The 18,733-nt window shown below is 44.0% G+C and overlaps 1 long non-coding RNA gene and 1 pseudogene across 1 annotated transcript; both read right to left on the bottom strand.

Annotated features, from left to right (window-relative positions):
• Positions 1-481: 481 nt before the first annotated feature.
• Positions 482-2,511, bottom strand: LOC137215437 (zinc finger protein 211-like; annotated as a pseudogene).
• A 5,710-nt stretch (positions 2,512-8,221) lies between these two features.
• On the bottom strand, positions 8,222-14,011 carry LOC137215390 (uncharacterized). Its single transcript, XR_010939283.1, has 3 exons — positions 13,737-14,011; positions 12,496-12,622; positions 8,222-8,556 (listed from the first exon to the last, which is right to left on the bottom strand). It is a non-coding gene; the product is annotated as an uncharacterized lncRNA (long non-coding RNA).
• Between the last annotated feature and the right edge of the window lie 4,722 nt (positions 14,012-18,733).

The following is an 18,733-nucleotide window of genomic DNA, read 5'->3' as shown; positions in this document are numbered from 1 at the left end:
CCTGGCATTAGTGAGCCCTTGTGGAAGTCCTTCAACATCTCTGAGCTGGACACCCCTTCTTTCACAAATGCCAATAATAATAACTGAATCACAGCACTGGATTTGTTGGATACATAAATGGAGTCAGTCACAGGAAAGTCATCAATATTGGTTCCCAGAGAAAAGATAATCCTGTCCATCAGCATGGGGCTGGGGTGTGAGCAGGGCTCCTTGTGTGGGTGTCGGGGCATAGAAGTGTCAGGATTGACAAGGTGTTCTTTCAGTCCCCAAACCTGGAGGTGGGGCCAGAGGATGAGTGAAGTGACCAGACTCCCAATATCCTGAACCAGGCAACCTGGCATTGAAGCCCAGATCACTGTCCATTTCTGGGAGATCACAAACAGATGACACATCATCTCTGTGTCTCAGTTTCCTCTCTAGAAAGGGTCCATTAGCTGCACGGGTTCTTCTCACTCTCTTACCACCCGAAACTCCTTCAATATCACTGCCGGCCACGTTTGCAATATTCATAAGGCCCTTTCTTCAGTGTGAACTCTGTGATGTTTAAGCAAGTGGCACTTTTGGGTGAAAGATTTACCACATTTCTTGCACTGAAAAGGCTTTTCTCCAGTGTGGATTTTCCTATGGATGCGGAGGAGCTGTCTTTGCTTAAAGGCTTTCCCACATTCAGTACACCCATAAGGCCTTTCTCCAGTGTGAACTCTGTGATGATCATAGAGAGAGGATCGACTAGTAAAAGAATGCCCACATTCACTGCACTCATAAGGCCTTTCTCCATTGTGAACTCTCTCATTATAGTGGAGGCCACCCTTAGCAACAAAAGATTTCCCACATTCACTGCACTCATAAGGCTTTTCTCCAGTGTGAACTCTCTGATGTGCAAGGAAATTGGATTTGCGGGCAAAAGATTTTCCACACTGGGTGCATCGATAAGCTTTTTCTCCAGTGTGAACTCTCTGATGCTCAATTAACATGCATTTTTCAATGAAAGGTTTAGCATATTCCTTGCATTCATAAGCCTTTTCTCCACTGTGGATCTTCCTATGTGCTCTGAGGTACTTCCTTAGGCTAAAGGATCTGCCACATTCACTGCAGTCACAGAGTGTTCTTCCACAGTTAACTCTCTGCTGTCCAAGGGGACCAGATTTGTGGCTAAAATAATTTCCACAATGGCTGCATTAGTAAGGCCTTTCTCCAGTGTGAACTTGCTCAGGCTGAATAAGTTTACATGTTTGGGTGTAGGCTTTCCCACATTTGCTGTATGCACACAACCTTACACTAGTAAGGACTCTTTCATCCTGAACAAGTATTTCTGTGTGGCTGGAGGCTTTCGTGCCTTCTCGCCAGCTGTGATGACATTTTCCACTGTGAAAAACAGCTTCACACTCTTTACTGTTTTTTCATTTCTTCCTGGTAATAGTGGCCTGTGGCTGAACTCCCATGTTGGCCACGAAGTCATTCCCAATCTCCATGTAGGTAGGTAGATTCCCTATTGTGTGGATTGGGCAGCTTTTCCAAAATGAGGGTCTCTGCATACCATATTGTATGGGATTCTCTCTGATGTGCTGCTTCTGGTGCTCTTGAAGGTTTTCAGTGAAATAGAACTGTTTCCCACATGCCCCACATCTGTATGCTTTCTGCTCCCTATTTGTTCCTTGCTCTTCAGCCAAGTGCAAAATGTCTCTCAAGACTGCAATGCCCATTTTACAGGGCTGGGTCTTCTCAGGAGACAAACCTGCCCTGGGGGTCCTCATCTGTGACACTCCTTCTTCAGATACACTCTGTTCAGAAGTCATCTCTTCATCCTCAACTCAGGAAAAGAACCTGAAAACAAAGAAGTGATGGTGAAGTTCATGTTGACTTTACTGGGGGGAGTAAGGCCAGCACAATTCTACATTTGGCACGTGAAAGAACGAGTCCATAGGATCGTATTCAGGAAATGAATTTGGGGTCAACTTGAGAAGCAGCTGCTCTCACCAAGTACAGGACACAAGGACTGGATGTGGCCCAAGGCGATAGGCGTCCTCTATAATTCACTCCTCTGTCAATGGCTTTTACCAGGACCCCATCTCCTGGTGACCTGTGATAGTGTACAGAAGTGTATGTCCAGACCTCCAAAAATCTGACTGCAAACATGTCGCTGGCATTCAAGAAATATTAAAGGATTCCTTATGTTGAGAACACAAGCAGTGTCAGTAGGTACTATGGGAAAATCAGTGTAAAGACCACATGAGATAAGTGGTTTAGAGAGGTGTTAGAGAATGAATCCGAGGCCGGAGTCATACTAAAAATGGGAAATAGAAAAGACAAGTTGGCAGAATGTCACGAATGGAGAAAATCGAGAGAAGTGCTTTGCAGCCACCGACAGTGGCACTAAAACATTAGTCACAAGGAATTCATACTTCCTGATATGACTTGAACACAGCCCTGATATCATGGCCTCTCTCAGCTGCCATTCATCGTAATCAGGCTACCTCTGAGGCTTCTTGCTGAAACCAGATTCATGTCCATCCCGTAAAGCCCTAATGACTCTCCATACCAATCTGACCAACTACACGGGAAAAAAATAATACAAGTCCTAACATAGTCAGGATGGCTGAATAGCCAACACTGGCCCAGAGGAACTCAGTACACAATACACAACATTTTTTTTTTTTTTTTTTTTTTTTGCGGTACGCGGGCCTCTCACTGCCGTGGCCTCTCCCGTTGCGGAGCACAGGCTCCGGACGCGCAGGCTCAGCGGCCATGGCTCACGGGCCCAGCCGCTCCGCGGCATGTGGGATCTTCCCGGACCGGGGCACGAACCCGCGTCCCCTGCATCGGCAGGCGGACTCTCACCCACTGCGCCACCAGGGAAGCCCAATACACAACATTTAAATATTACATAAAGAATGTCTGGTGGGCTTCCGTGGCGGTGCAGTGCTTGAGAGTCCGCCTGCCGTTGCAGGGGACACGGGTTCGTGCCCCGGTCCGGGAGGACCCCATATGTCGCAGAGCAGCTGGGCCCGCGAGCCATGGCCACTGAGCCTGCACGTCTGGAGCCTGTGCTCCGCAACGGGAGAGGTCACAACAGTGAGAGGCCCGTGTACCGACAAAAAAAAAAAAAAAAAAAAAAAAGAAAAAGAAAGAAAAAAAGAATGTCTGGTGGAAGGACTTTCCTGGTGGTACAGTGGTTAAAACTCTTTGTTTCTAATGCAGGAGGCACAGCTTTAATTCTTGGTCGGGCATGCCATGCAGTGTGGCCGAAAAAAAAAAAAGAACATCCGGTGGAGCCAGAGGGAAGGATATACAGTGGATGGAGTACAAAATGTTAGGAATGTATCTCCCCACCTAAACAACTATTGTACTGGCAGAACCTAATTGATCTAACTCTTTGCAACCATGGCGTCTTCTGAAAATCTGCAGTGTCCCACAAAACAGTTTGAAAATACAAAGCTTCAGAATCAAAATCAGATATCACAGGGATGTGTGAACGATCACACTGGGAATATAAAATAATCATGACTAATATGCTAATTAATGTCTACTAATGGATAAAGCAGCCAGCATACAATGCCAGAAGGGAAATGTAAGCTGAGAGATGAAAATTTTAAAAATGGACTAAAAAGAAATGCTAAAGATCAAGTACACTATAACAGAAATTAAGAATGATGTGATGGGCTTATTCATACCCTGCATACAGCTAATGAAAGAACATTTAAGCTTCATGTTCTCTTAGGAGAAACTTCCAAAACTGAAAAGCGAACTGAAAAATGACAAAAAATAAAATAAAATAAAATACCGGAATATACAACACGCGTGTGAGAGCAACAAAAAATTTAACACACACATATGGAAACATCTCAAACAGAATGAAAAAAAGAAACGGAAGAAATAACTGAGGCAATAATGATGGAGAATTTCTAACAAAATGATGTCAGACACCAACAAACAGATCCAGAAAGCTCAGGGAACATGAGGCAGGTTTAATGCCAAAACAACTACATCTTTAGGCTTACCACATTCAAATGCAGAAAACAACAACCTAAAAGAGGCTAAAGGAATCAACACCTTTCCCAAGAGGAGCCAAAAAAAACCAATTACATTTGAATTCTCCTTAGAACTCAGGGAAATAAGAACTGAATGGAGTAAAATATTCAAAGTGGTAAGAGAGAGGGGACATCACCAACCTAGAATTTGGTAACCAGCAACATAAATCTCCAACACTGATGATGAAATAAACACGTTCTTTTTTTTTTGTTTTTTGTTTTTTTTTTGTTGTTGTTGTTTTGTTTTTGCGATACACGGGCCTCTCACTCTTGTGGCCTCTCCCGTTGCAGAGCACAGGCTCCGGACACGCAGGCTCAGCAGGCACGGCTCACGGGCCCAGCCGCTCCGCGGCATGTGGGATCTTCCCGGACCGGGGCAAGAACCCGTGTCCCCTGCATCGGCAGGCGGACTCTAAACCACTGCACCACCAGAGAAGCCCTAAACACGTTCTTAGACACAGAAAAATTGTGAGACTATATTAGAAGTAGTTCTTCAGAGAGGAAAAATGATGTAGATCAAAAATTTGGGTTTCATAGAGAAAGGAAGAGCATCAGAGAAGATAAAAACTTTCATTGACCTAAAACTGACATGAGACACTGTATTTCTTTAAGTTGTACCACATGATTTGATTTATGTATACACTGCTATGACTACCACAATAAGTTTAGTTAACATACATAGGTACATTTTTTTTTCTTGTGATGGGAACTTTTTTTTTTTTTTTTTGTGATGGGAACTTTTAAGATCTACCCTTCTGGAAACTTCTAAATATACAATACAGTTGTACTAACTAAAGTCACTGTGCTGTGCACTACATCCCCAGGACTTACTCATCTTATAACTAGAAGTCTGTAACTTCTGACACCCTTCACTCACTTCATCTAACCACCTGCCCAGTTCTGGCAATCACTAATCCTTTGTCTGTATCTGAGTTTGGTGTTGTTCTTGTTTTAAAGATTCAGCATGTAAGTATACTCATGTAGTACAGTTAAACCTGCTTGGGTCCACTTGTACATGGATATTTTTCAACAAATATACACAGGATCACATGATCTGTAGTTGGATGAATCCACAAATGGGAAAACTTCAGAATCAGAGGGCTGACTATGGGACTTCAGCATCCACAGATTTCAGTATATGCAGGGGCTCCTGGAACCAATCCTCCGTGGAAACAGTGGGACAAGTGGATTTGTCTTTCTCTCTCAGACTTATTTCACTTAGCATAATGTCCTCAAGGTCTATCTATGTTGAGGCAAATGGCAAGATTTCCATCTTTTTTTATGATTGTATAATATTGAATAATATGCCATATATACCACATGTTTGTTAGATCCACTCATCCATCAATGGACACTTAGGTTGTTTCCATCTCTTGAATATGATAAATAATGCTGCAATAAACGTGAGGCACAGATACGTTTTTAATATGATAATTTCACTCCCTGTGGATAAATACACAGAGGTGGAATTGCTGGACCACACAGAAGTTCCCTTTTTAATTTTTTAAGGATTCTCCGTACTGTTTTCCATAGTAGTTGCAACAATGTATACATTCCCACCAACAGTGCACAAGGGGTCCCTTTTCTCCACAACTTCACCAACACTTATTTCTTCTCTTTCTCATAACAGACATTGTAACACGTGTCAGGTGGTATCTCATTGTGTTGTTTTTTTTTAATTTAAGAAAAAATTTTTAATTTACTTATTATTTATTTTTGGCTGCATTGGGTCTTTGTTGCTGTGCACAGCTTTCTCTAGTTGCGGCGAGCAGAGGATAATCTTCACAGTGGTACATGGGCTTCTCACTGCAGTGACTTCTCTTGTTGCAGAGCTGGGGCTCTAGGTGCACGGGCTTCAGTACTTGTGGCACACGGGCTCAGGAGTTGTGGTTCTCAGGCTCTAGAGTGCAGACTCAGCAGTTGTGGTGCACGGGCTTAGGTGCTCCGCAGCATGTGGGATCTTCCTGGAACAGGGCTCAAATCCATGTCCCCTGCATTGGCACGTGGATTTTTAACCACTGAGCCACTAGGGAAGCCCTATTTTTTAATTTATTTTTGGCTGCATTGGGTCTTTGTTGCTGCGTGTGGGCTTTCTCTAGTTACGGCAAGCAGGGACTACTCTATTGTTGTGGTACGCGGGCTTCTCATTGTGGTGGTTTCTCTTGTGGTGTAGCATGGCCTCTATGCATGCCAGCTTCAGTAGTTGTGGTGCATGGGCTTAATTGCTCCACAGCATGTGGGATCTTCCCGGACCAGTGTTCAAACCCATATCCCCTGCATTGGCAGGTGGATTCTTAACCCCTATGCAATCCAGGGAAGTCCAGAAATCCACTTTAAATACCCACCTGCGGGAATTCCCTGGCAGTCCAGTGGTGAGGACTCGGCACTTTCACTGCTTTAGCCTGGGTTCAATCCCTGGTCAGGGAACTAGGACACTGCAAGCTGTGGTGCAGCCAAAAAAATAATAATAAATAAAAATAAAATCCACCAATCATGATCTCATCAACAGATGTGGGGTGGGGGGGATCTTAGAAAATCCAACACCCATTCATGATCAAAATCTCCATTTCCTAGTAATCTAAAAATAGGTAACAACTTCAACTTTATCTAAATAAAGCTCTACAGCTATCATCATATTTACTAGAGAAAAACTAGAAACATTCTCAGTAACATGAAGAAAGCAAGGATGTTCCCTCCTACAACTCACTTTCCACTTCACACTATAAGTCATAACTAATGCAATGAGAAGAGAAAGTTGTATTAAAGTTATACTGATCAGGAAGCAAGGAATCAAACTGCCTTCATTCATAGATGATATAACCAGCTATGTAAAAACCAAAATATAGAACAACAACAACAAAAAATCCTGAAACTAGGAAGCAATTATAGCAAAGTTTCAGCATACAAGGATAAGATACAAAAGTCAATCACTTTCCTATACATCAGGAATAAACAAGTGAAATGTGAAATTAAAAACACAAGACCATGTGCATTAATACCCCCACCACCAAACAAATGGAGAGAGAAAGGAAGAAATACTTAGTTATAAATCTACCAAGACATGTACAAGATCTACATGAGGGAAACTATAAAACTTTGATGAAAAAATCAAAGAACTAAATAAATGGAAAGATATTTCACGTTCATAAATAGGAAGACCCACTACAGTCAAGATGTCAGTTCTTCCCAACTTCACCTATAGTTTCAATGCAGTCCAAATCATAACCCCAGGAAGTAATTTTGTGGATATAAATAAACTGATCCTAAAGTTTATACACAGAGGCAAAAGTACTAGAATAGCCAACACCATACTGAAGAACGAAGGTTGCAGACTGACACTACTCAACTTCAAGACTTACTATCTTAAAAAAAAACAAAGAAAGAAAGAAAGAAAAAGTAAAATAAGACTTAGTATCTAAAGTAATCAAGCCTGGGAATTCCCTGGTGGTCCCTTGGTTAGGACTCCACGGTTTCACTGCTGAGGGCCAGGGGTTCAATCCGTGGTTGGGGAACTAAGATCCTACAAGAGGCCTAGCAGGCAAAAAAAAAAGAAGTAATCAAACCAGTGTGGTATTGTTGAAAGGATAGAGAAACTGATCAATGAAGAGTATTGACAGCGCAGAAATAGAGCCACAGAAATATACTCATCAGACCATTGACACATGAGCAAGTGCAATACAATGGAGAAAAATGAAGTTTTTTGAATAAATAGTACTGGAACAACTGAACATCACATGTCAAGAAATGAATTCTAGACACAAACCTTACACCCTTCACAAAAAATTAACTCAAAATGGATAATGGGCCTAAAAGTTAAGTACAAAAACCCCTTAAAATTCAGTATGAAAACAACAACCCAAATACAAAATGAGCAAAACACCTGAACAGACACCTCATTAAAAGAAGACATCCACATGAAAATTTAGCATATACAAAGATGCAAGGAAATACAAATCAAAAGCAGATACCAGGGCTTCCATGGTAGCGCAGTGGTTAAGAATCTGCCTGCCAACGCAGGGGACACGGGTTCGAGCCCTGGTCTGGGAAGATCTCACATGCCGGGTAGCAACTAAGCACCAGGGAGCAACCATGCGCCACAACTACTGAGCCTGCACCCTAGAGGTAAGAGCCACAACTACTGAGCTTGCATGCTGCAACTACTGAAGCCCGTGCACCTAGAGCCCGTACTCCGCAACAAGAGAAGCCACTGTAATGAGAAGCCTGTGCACCACAACAAAGGGTAACCCCTGCTTGCCATAACTAGAGAAACCCCATGCGCAACAACAAAGACCCAGTGCAGCCAAAAATAAAATAAATAAATAATTTAAAAAGGGCAGATACCAATACATACCTATAAAAATGGCCAAAATCCAAACACTGACAACACCATATCCTGGCAACAGTGTGAAGCAACAGGAATTTCATTCATTGCCGACTGGAATGCTTAATGGTACAGTCCACTATGAAAGGCAGTTTGGTACTTTCTTACTGAACTAAACATAATCTTATATCCTCCAGCAATTGTACTCTGTGGTATTTAGACAAAGGATTTGAAAACGGACATCCACACAAAAACCTTCAAACAGATATTTACAGTAGCTTTATCCACAACTTGCAAAACTTGGTAGTAATCAAGAAGTCCTTCAGTAGATGAATGGATAAACATGATACATCCAGAGAACAGCAATATTATTTACAGCTAAACTGCAATGAGTTATCAAGTCATGAAAAAACATGTAGAAAACTTAAATGCGTATTACTGTGTGAAAGAAGCAAAGATGAAAGGGCTACATACTGTATGAGTCCAAAGATATGCCATTCTCAAAAAGGGGAAATTAATGACAGAGTAAAAAAATAATCAGGGGATACAAAGGAGTATGGGGGAGGAAGGGATGAACAGGTGGGACACGGAGAATTTTTAGTTGAAAATGAACACATTTTTTATGATACTATAATGGTAAATACATGTCATTATACATTTATCAAAGCCCACAGAATGTACAACACCACGAGTGAACTCTATCGCAAATTTTAGATTTTGAGTGATAATGATGTGTTCGTGAAAGTTCATCAATTTTAACACTCAGATGGGGGATTTTTTTGATTCACCACAATCCCTATCAAAAACAATGATGCCTTCAAGAAACAGAAGAACTCAGACTCAAAATCACATAGATTCTCAAGGGATTCGATACAGCCAAAGTAATTGTGAAAAACAAAAAGTTGAAGGATTCACAACACATGAATTCAAACTGTCTTATACAGCTACAGTAAGCAAAACAGCATAAAGTGCTACTGGCCTAATGACAGATATATACTCCAATGGAATAGAACAGAGACTAGAGTGTCTAAAAATCAGCCGTCAAATATATGATGCAATAATTACTAAGAAGAGTATGGTTTCCACTGAATAAGGACAGCCTTTTCAACAAATGGTGCTGGGAAAACCAGATACCCACATGCACAACAATGCAATTAGAACCTTACTTAACACCATACACAAAAACTCAAAGGCCTAAACGTAATATATATATCAAAGGCCTAAACTATAGGACTAAACAAAGGCCTCAAAATATATAAAAGGCCTAAACATAAGAGCTAACACTAAAAAATTCTAAGAAAAAAAAACAAGAAAAGCTTCAGAATGTTGGATTCAGCCATGATTTCTTGCCTTTGATAACAAAGGCAAAAGCAACAAAACGAAAACTACACAAACCGGACCTCATAAAGATGAACAATTTTTGTCTCATACCTTAATTTACACAATCTTATTTGTCATTTATAACTCAAGAAAGCTGGGGGGGGGGGGAACGGAAAAAAATGAAAAACTTTTTAACATCAAAGGACACTATAAACACAGTAAGAAGGAAACCACAGATTGGGAGAAAACATTTCCAAAACACGTATACAAAAAGGGATTAAGGGCTTCCCTGGTGGCACAGTGGTTAAGAATCTGCCTGCCAATGCAAGGCACATGGGTTCGAGCCCTCGTCCAGGAATATCCCACTTGCCATGGAGCAACTAAACCCGCATGCCACAACTACTAAGCCTGCACTCTTGAGTCCGTGAGCCACAACTACTGAAGCCCATGTGCCGCAACTACTGAAGCCTGCGTGCCTAGAGCCTGTGCTCCACAACAAGAGAAGCCACCGCAATAAGAAGCCCTCACACTGCAATGAAGAGGAGCCCCCGCTCGCTGCAACTAGAGAAAGCCCGCGCGCAGCAGCAGAAGACCCAACGCAGCCAATCAATCAATAAAATGAAAAAGAATAGCTCAACCCCTAAAAAAAAAAAAAAAAAAGGGGGGGATTAATATCCAGAATCTATGGATAAATCTGTAATTCAACAACAACCAAAAAACCAACCTGATTAATTAATAAAAAAAGGACTAGAACAGATATTTTTCTAAAGATATACAAATGGCCAATAAGCACACCAAAAGGGATGTAATTGAAATGGGAAAGATATACCATTTCACACCCATTAGGATGGCTATGATCAAAAGAACAGAAAATAACAGGGACTCCCCTGGTGGTCCAGTGGTTAAGACTGCATGCTGTCACTGCAGGGGGTGCAGGTTCGATCCCTGGTAATCACTTCTTGGGGAACCAAGATTCTGCATGCCCCTCAGTGAGGGCAAAACAAAACAAAACAAAACAAAAAACAGAAAATAACAGATTCTGGGACTTCCCGGGTGGCACAGTGGTTAAGACTCCATGCTCCCAATGCACGGGGCTGGGGTTCGATCCCTGGTTAGGGAACTAGATCCCACATGCATGCCACAACTAAGAGTTTGCATGCCACAACTAAGTAGCCTGTGTGGTGCAACTAAGAAGCCTACAAGAAGCAACAAAGGAGCCCATAAGCCACAACTAGGGAGCCCGCCTGTGACAACTAAGACCCGGCACAACAAAAATAAATTAATTAATTAATAAATAAGAAAGAAAGAAAGAAAGAAAGAAAATAACAGACACTGGTGTGGATACAGTGAAACTGGAACCTTGAAAAAGTGTCTTGCAGCCATACTTCATGGTCTGTTGTAGTAGTGACCACATCAGTGACAATACTGTCACACAGTCACACAAAAAAATGTCAGGTACCAAAATGGAGCAAAACCTGAGTACCATTAATTTGGACAGTCACTTGGCCATAGAAAGGGCAAACAAGGAAGGATCTACAACCAGGCAGAGGGGAAGACTACTGACCCTAAAAAGGCGACAGGAATAATAGCAAAAATAAACAAATGGGACGTAATCAAACTTATAAGCTCTGGCAGAGCAAAGTAAATCATAAGCCAAACAAAAAGATAACTTATTGCCAAATAATGTAACTGAAAAGGGCTTAATTTTCCAAAATATCTAAGCAGCCATACAACTCAGTAACAGAAAACAAACAACCCAGAAGACCTAAATAGACATTTCTCTAAAGCAAAAACGCAGATGGGCAATAAGCACATGAAAAGATGCTCATTATTGCTAATTATCAGAGAAATGCAAATCAAAACTATTGAATACAATGAGGTATCACCTCACACCAGTCAGAATGGCCATCATTAAAAAATCTACAAATAACAAGTGTTGGAGAGGGTGTGGAGAAAAAGGAAACCTCTTACACTGCTGCTGGGACTGTAAATTGGTACAGCCACTGTGGAGAACAGTATGGAGCTTCCTCAAAAACCGAAAAATAGAGTTACCATATATTCCAGCAATCCCATTCCTCGTGGTATATCCAGAGAAAAACATGGTTTGAAAGGATACATGCACCCCAATGTTCAATGCAGCACTGTTTACAATATCCAAGACATGGAAGCAACCTAAATGTCCGTAGACAGTTGAATGGATAAAGAAAATGTGGTGTTTATATACCACAGAAAATTACTCAGCCACTGAAACGAATGAAATAATGCCATTCACAGCAACATGGATGAACCCAGAGATTGTCATACTGAGTGAAGTAAGTCACAAAGACAAATAACGTATGTTATCGAATATATGTGGAATCTAAAAAGAATTGATACATATAAACTTGTTTAGAAAACATAAACAGATTCACAGACATAGAGAATGAACTTGTGGTTGCCAAGGGGGAAGGGGGAAGGGGATGGATAGTTAGGGAGTTTGGAATTGACATGTAAACACTGCTGTATTTTAAACGGAAAACCACAGACCTACTGTACAGCAGAAATTAAAACAAAATTGTAAATCAACAATACTTCAATAAAATTAAAAACAATCTACAAAAAAAACTACTGACCCTGAATCTTTAGCTGCAACTTCGGGGCTACTGGTGTTCGGGCACTAAGGATTAAGGATGCACTCTGCCTAGCCATAGTAACCACAGCACATAACCAAGGAATTTAAGAAGAAAGCAGTGCCCATGTTCCAGATGTGAGGACAGAGCTGCCCTTGAGGAAGAGAAGAAAGGAAGAACCTAGCTCAGAGGATAGGGGTGGGTGTGAGGGCCTTACCCAGCATTCATACAACAGCAAAGTTCTCGAGCATGACATCAAGTTACAGGTGTATCTGAACCTCATCAAGAAGACACCATTCCTCCCAGGAGAAGTACACGGCCACATCCTCAAAGGTCACACTGCCCTGGTATAAGAGGAACAAATGAAACCATGAACGGTCTCACTCCTGAAAACCCACAATCCATCTTCCCACATATTTCCCCTACTGCCCAAAAAGATGGAGCCATTTGAGACCTGGGGTAGAAAACTTCCCTCCTCTGATCTGAATCTCCCAATACCTCCAGAACACACAGGCAGTCATTTGAAGCCGAAATCCTGCTTTTCTGTGCTGTTTATTCCCACCAGAAAATAAAGGAGACCTGCACTTACCTAAACCAACTCAACCTCACCTCAAAGTACTTCCACATACTGGTGTGGGTTCTGGAGTAACCTTCCATACTCCCTCCATAGAACGTCTGGGCCTGCACTCAGTACCCAGAGCATGAGGTTCTCCAAGGTCCCCCAACCAAAAAGCTAGTAGAATGGCAGATGAAGAGCCCTAAGACACTTCAAATACAGAGAATGCGTGCCTGGGGGTCAAAACAAGTGAGGGATTGGGACAACCTCCATTCACTGAAAGTGCTTCTGCAGCCCTGGGAATCTGTGGGAACAAGCAGGCCATAGAAGAAAGTGACCATGGTGGTACTCCAGGGGATCAGACCTTCCCTGGCCCCATGGCGGAACCAGAGCCAGATAATCTCGGGCTGACTGGCTAATCTCCCCTCCCTGCCTCCGTCCCCAGTGCTGCCGTTTATCAGTTGTGACCTTGGAAATTCCACAACTTCCCTCTGCCTCAAAGTCCTCATCGCCCACCTAGAGTCTTTTCTTCCACTGAACAGGCTTTGGAGAATTTTTAAAAGCCTAACTCAGATTGTGTCCTTCCTTTGCTCAAAACTCTCCACCGATCCGAGGGCCCTAAGAAGAAAAGTATAGCCTCTCAGCTACCACTGCAGATACAGCCTGGCCTCAAACTTGATTCCTCGCAGAAACAAGACGGAATACACGTCTCCGGAATGTTCCTGCTTCGGTTGCATCTCCAAGCCTCACTCACACCGCATACACTGGTGGTCAGAAATAGATAAAACACCCCTGAAGCCCTCACTGTCCTGGACCAGACGTGACCAGGCGCCGCTCACTCGGGGCGTTTGTATTTCGGTGGGGAAACGGGCAGGCGAGAACCCGGAGACCGCAGCGTTTACCTGAGGTTGGTCCCTCAGTGCAGGAGCCGCCATCGGAGCCTTTGCGCGGAGCGGAGCGTCGACAGTCCAGCGACCGGGTCGGAGTCGGCACGGTTACTCCCCGCAAGCGGCGTCGTCGTCTCCGTCCCTAAGACCCGTCCCTGTGTAGGGCGCATAAACCCTCCACTTTCGCCTCCTAGACCCCTCACCTCTTTCTCAACACCGTACAGCGGAGCTATTGACCAGGTCCACAGCCTCATCAACAATCAAGACGTCTGCCACGAAGACACCGGAAGTCCCCCTCCCTGATGTTCCCCCTCCCGGAAATGTCCATTTTCTACATTTTCGTTGGATGAACTTCGCCTTATCGCAAGTTCTTCTGGGTAATGTAAGGGTAAAGGCTCAAGAAGTGGCGCTCCCCACTAGAAACACCAGGAAAAAACCGAGTAGCATCGCGCGGAGCGCTGGGAAATCAATGGGGGGGGGCAGGAGGGGAGGAGGCTCCATCCTTCTTAAGGTGTGGGGGATCCATGACAGAATTGGCGAGATTCATCGGAGCATTTAAGAGTCTTTAATGCTACTGATTACTTAAGTGTTTGGACATAATCTCAGACTCCTTGGAGCCAACCCAAGTTTACATCCACTGGTAATTAGAAGCAAGTAAACATTATTCTATTGCTCTTGAAATGCATGCAGCCTGACGTGATAAAAGTAATTTTGTAAGCTATGGTCAGAGAAAAAAAAAAAAAAAGCTACAGGGCCGTAACTGGGAATATGGAGACGAGATATTCAGCAGGGCTGAGGCAGCTAAACAAGAGGGAAAGCACTACTTTTGATCCCCCAGAAAAGGCTCTCCTGCCTGCATCATCAGTGATTGTGCCCAACTGAGAAACGCTGAGGTATAATTGGGCACCAAAAATGGCTGTATTGTTGTTCTTTATACACCGCCTGCTCCACCAAGTCTGACTCACCAGCACCCTACTCACATGGCAGAACTTCTCTCTTAATCATAAGACCTAATCAGTCAATGCCTACCTTCTTTCTCTAGCCACAGATGGTGATCGTGTGTCTTTCTTTTTCTTTTTTCTTTTTCTTTCTTTGTTTCTCTCTTTCTCTCTCTCTTGGCTGTGTTGGGTGTTCATTGCTGCCCACGGGCTTTTCTCTAATTGTGGCAAGCAGGGGGCTACTCTTCATTGTGCTGCTCAGGGCTTCTCATTCTGGTGTCTTCTCTTGTTGGGTTGCATGGGCTCTAGGTGTGGGCTTCAGTAGTTGAGGGATGCGGGTCACAGAGCGCAGGCTCAGTAATTGTGGCACACGGGCTTAGTTGCTGCGCAGCATGTGGGATCTTCCCGGACCAGGGATCGAACCCACATCCCCTGCATTGGCAAACGGATTCTTAACCACTCGCAACCAAGGAAGTCCTAGTGATTGTTCTAATCTTTAGTTCATAACTTCTTCACATTGATAGTTTATCAAAGGGACTGTGAGTGGCATACTCCTCTGCTGGTTTCCCTAAGAATTGATGAGTCAACCTCACATCAATTCCCTTTAAATCAGGTAAACTCCCTCTGCTCCACAGTAAAAAAGACTGCTGCCACTTCCTAGCTAATGTGTCTGCACCATGGTGGAGCGTCTATCATGGACCTTGCTCTGGATTAGTAAGATCCATATCCATTAAACCACTGATGTCTCTGTCCTTGTCTCTGGGCTCTTTCTTTGGTCTTCAGGCTGGGCAATTATTCATATATTATCCTGCCTCTGGGACAAGACCCCTTACTCTCTCCCAGCTGACCACTGTCTCCAGCCTCCACCACTCCCGCCCTGCTGTGGCACCGCTCCACAGGGAGAAGGCAGAGCCAGTGTGGTTTCTCTGCATGTATGGTGGAGTGGGTGAGCTGTGGCCAAACAGCTACCATCAGAGATGTGGGCTGCTTCTCATGTACCAGTGGAGCAAGTTCCCACAATGGCCACTGCAGCCCCACCTGGGCTCTGCCCTGGGACTAGCTTGCCTCTTCATCCATAAATGGAGTCTTTCCCTGGTCTTGACTGCCCCAGATCCAGCTATATGTTGGGGCATGGAGTTAATGGAGGCAGAGCATTTCTTCTGCTCTGGCTGGGGTGTGTGGTGAACCTGCTCACTGGAAACCGGCAGCTGCTGAAGCGGACCTCTCTCTGCCCGGTCCCAGGGCCAGGTGGGAGCATGCACACTCCTTCCAAACAGAGTCCAGGATCCTCCAAACTTTCTCTCTGTCCCACTGGTCCTCCGACAAGTAAGGAGGTTTGCTTCTACCATATAGAACCTAGGACTGGGTCACTCAATCTGTGGCTCGATCAGGTCACTGCCCTGTCTGGGTGTCTGCCCATGTGATCTCCCTTCTCCTCTGAGTCACACATCTTTTGACCCCAGTACTTTTCTTCCCTTCCTGTCCAATTACATATGTATGTTTCTTACATCCTTCGTTGTACAGGAGTCCTTCTGCCAGTTTCCATGTACACCTTGATTTCCTCTCAGCTATTCCTTAAGGAACAAAAGCAAACAAATGAGAAAAAAAAACCCTGTGTTCTTCAGAGGAAAAAAGGTCTCTTCCTTCTTGAACAACAGGAACTGACAGTCTCTGTCTAACCTATATTTTATTTTTAAATATTTATTTATTTATTTAGGCTGTGCCAGACCCTCATTGTGATATGCGCTATCTTTAGTTGCAGCATGCGGACTGCTCAGTTGTGGAATGTGAACGCTTAGTTGCGGCATGCATGGGGGATCTAATTCCCCGACAAGGGATTGAACATGGGACCCCTGTCTCTTTGCCTAAGCTTTAGTCAGATTCCTTTGAGCTCTCTTCCCCACTGGTCTTTGGCCTTTCCCACATCCTTGCAGGAATGGCTTAGCTCAGTCTCAGAAAGAAAACTGCAAAGGTAGTTAGGTAATAATCCAACCATTGATACCTGACCCTCTGATCAAATCCTCAATTCCTATTTCTGATATCTGATGTCTCAGGTCTTTCTTCAGCAAGATTCTTATTAAGTCAATGTAACAAGAACCCCCCTCACGCTTGATGTTTCCCATTAATAATTTTCCATCCACTGAACCCTTCAATCTGCTCCTTGTCTATAAATCCTCAGTTGTCTTTACTATATCTAAAGTTGAACTAAATTTTTCTCCCATATTGTAATAATCTTGACACATATCCCAGTGGTACTGAATAAAGAATGTCTTACCATTTTAATAAATATCAGAATAATTTTTTCCTTACCACTGTTAAGTTCATTTCAGTTAAACCTGAACCTACTTCTATAGACACAGACAGAGGAAGGGAGGATCCTTATCCACCTCTCAAAAGAGGCACCTAGGGGGCCACCTGGGTACTCAGGGGCTTTCATGACACATGTACCCTCCCCTGTCCTCTAAATCAATGGAAGGAATTGCTAATACTGCCATTCCGGGACTAAGGAAATGGAAAACAAGGGCTGACAGGGAACTTCCTCAACCTCACAATCCCAGAGGGGGTCAGAGAGAATCCACGCAGAAGTCTCTGGACTCTGCAGCCCCAGGTCCTTCTTATGTCTTGCTCCAAGGACAACAGATAGTGTCAGGGGGTTCTGAGGAGTCCCATTCCCTTAGCTTGGAAATGAGAGAGGGGACTGAGGGTGTGCTTTTTGTTTTGGGGGGTGTGTTGGCCATGCCACGTGGCATGTGGGCCCATAGTTTCCCAACCACGGATCAAACCTGTGCCTCCTGTAGTGGAAGCCTGGAGTCTTAACCACTGGACAACCAGAAGCCCCTGAGGGTGTTTAGATGTAGTAGGAAACAGAAAGGTCATGGAGGGCACTGGGGGTGGAGGAGTGTGAGGTGATAAGAGGGTAGGAGGATGCAGGTGCGTTAATCTTGCAGCAAATGGACCATGTCTAGGGAGGAAAGAGGCAGAGGGTGGCTGTCCTCTACTCATGATCTCCCAGCAAGAGACAGGGATCTGGAATTCAATGCCAGGTTGCCTGGTTCAGAGCATGGGGATTCTGGTCACTGCACTCTGTTTCCCTCCCTATCCAGCTTTGAGGACTCAAGTAACACCTTGTCCATCCTGATACCCTCTGTCTCTCTCCCAAGAGCCCTGCTCATACCCCAGCCCCATGCAGATGAACACAACTATCTTTTGATTGGGAACCCACATCAATGGCTTTCCTGTGAATGACCCCATTTATATACCCAAACTGCCCACTGATCAGTCTATTATTAGTCTTCCAATTTGTGAAAGGAGGGGTCTGCACAGAGGTTGAGGAGTGTCCACAAAGGCACACAGCTGCCAGGCCTCTGATGACAGTGCTTCCTCTACACTGCACAGGTGTACTGGCTTCTCTTCTAAACCTCCCTGAATGGACTTCATCTGCTGTCTTACAGCAATGAACTACCTACACCTGACGTCTGCATCGCCACCAGGGCCTCCAGCTCCACCTCCCCCAGTGTACATCTCCCTGCAAACACCTTCCCTTTTGTGAAGTTGTTCACAGGGACAGCAGCACCAACCCAGGAAACCACACAGTCTTCAGTGTCACCCCAGATGTGATACTGGCCTCCACCATATGCCATATGCAGTGATTTGTTTCCAAGGGTCTGTCCATCTTCTGCACAAACTCGCTTCAGGATGTGCCTGTGTCCAAATTGTCCTGGTCACTATTCTGAGCACTGTGAGGGGCCCAAAATGACTAAGAATGTCCACTGTGGCACTCTCCCTGACCCCAAGGCTCTTCCTCCTAACCCCCTCACCCACTGCCCCACTGTCCCTCCTACCCCAACAGAAAAATATGAATCACCAAATGATTGCTAATAAGAAAGAATGTGCCCACATCGCCTCGGGACTCACCGTTGACAAACTTTAGTCCAAATGCTAAAGGCTCAGTGCAGGCTGACACCTCCCATAAAGGCTGTAAAACCCCACCCCAAGTCCTTCGCTTGACAAAGCTGCTCACAGATGTGAATCTCCAGCTTCTAACAAGTTGTGACCCAGTCCCTGAACTGAACA

This window comes from Pseudorca crassidens, chromosome 20, assembly GCF_039906515.1.
Source record: "Pseudorca crassidens isolate mPseCra1 chromosome 20, mPseCra1.hap1, whole genome shotgun sequence".
Lineage (NCBI taxonomy): Eukaryota > Metazoa > Chordata > Mammalia > Artiodactyla > Delphinidae > Pseudorca > Pseudorca crassidens.
Note: the sequence above shows the minus strand (reverse complement) of the source record. Positions and strands in the feature narration are given on the sequence as shown.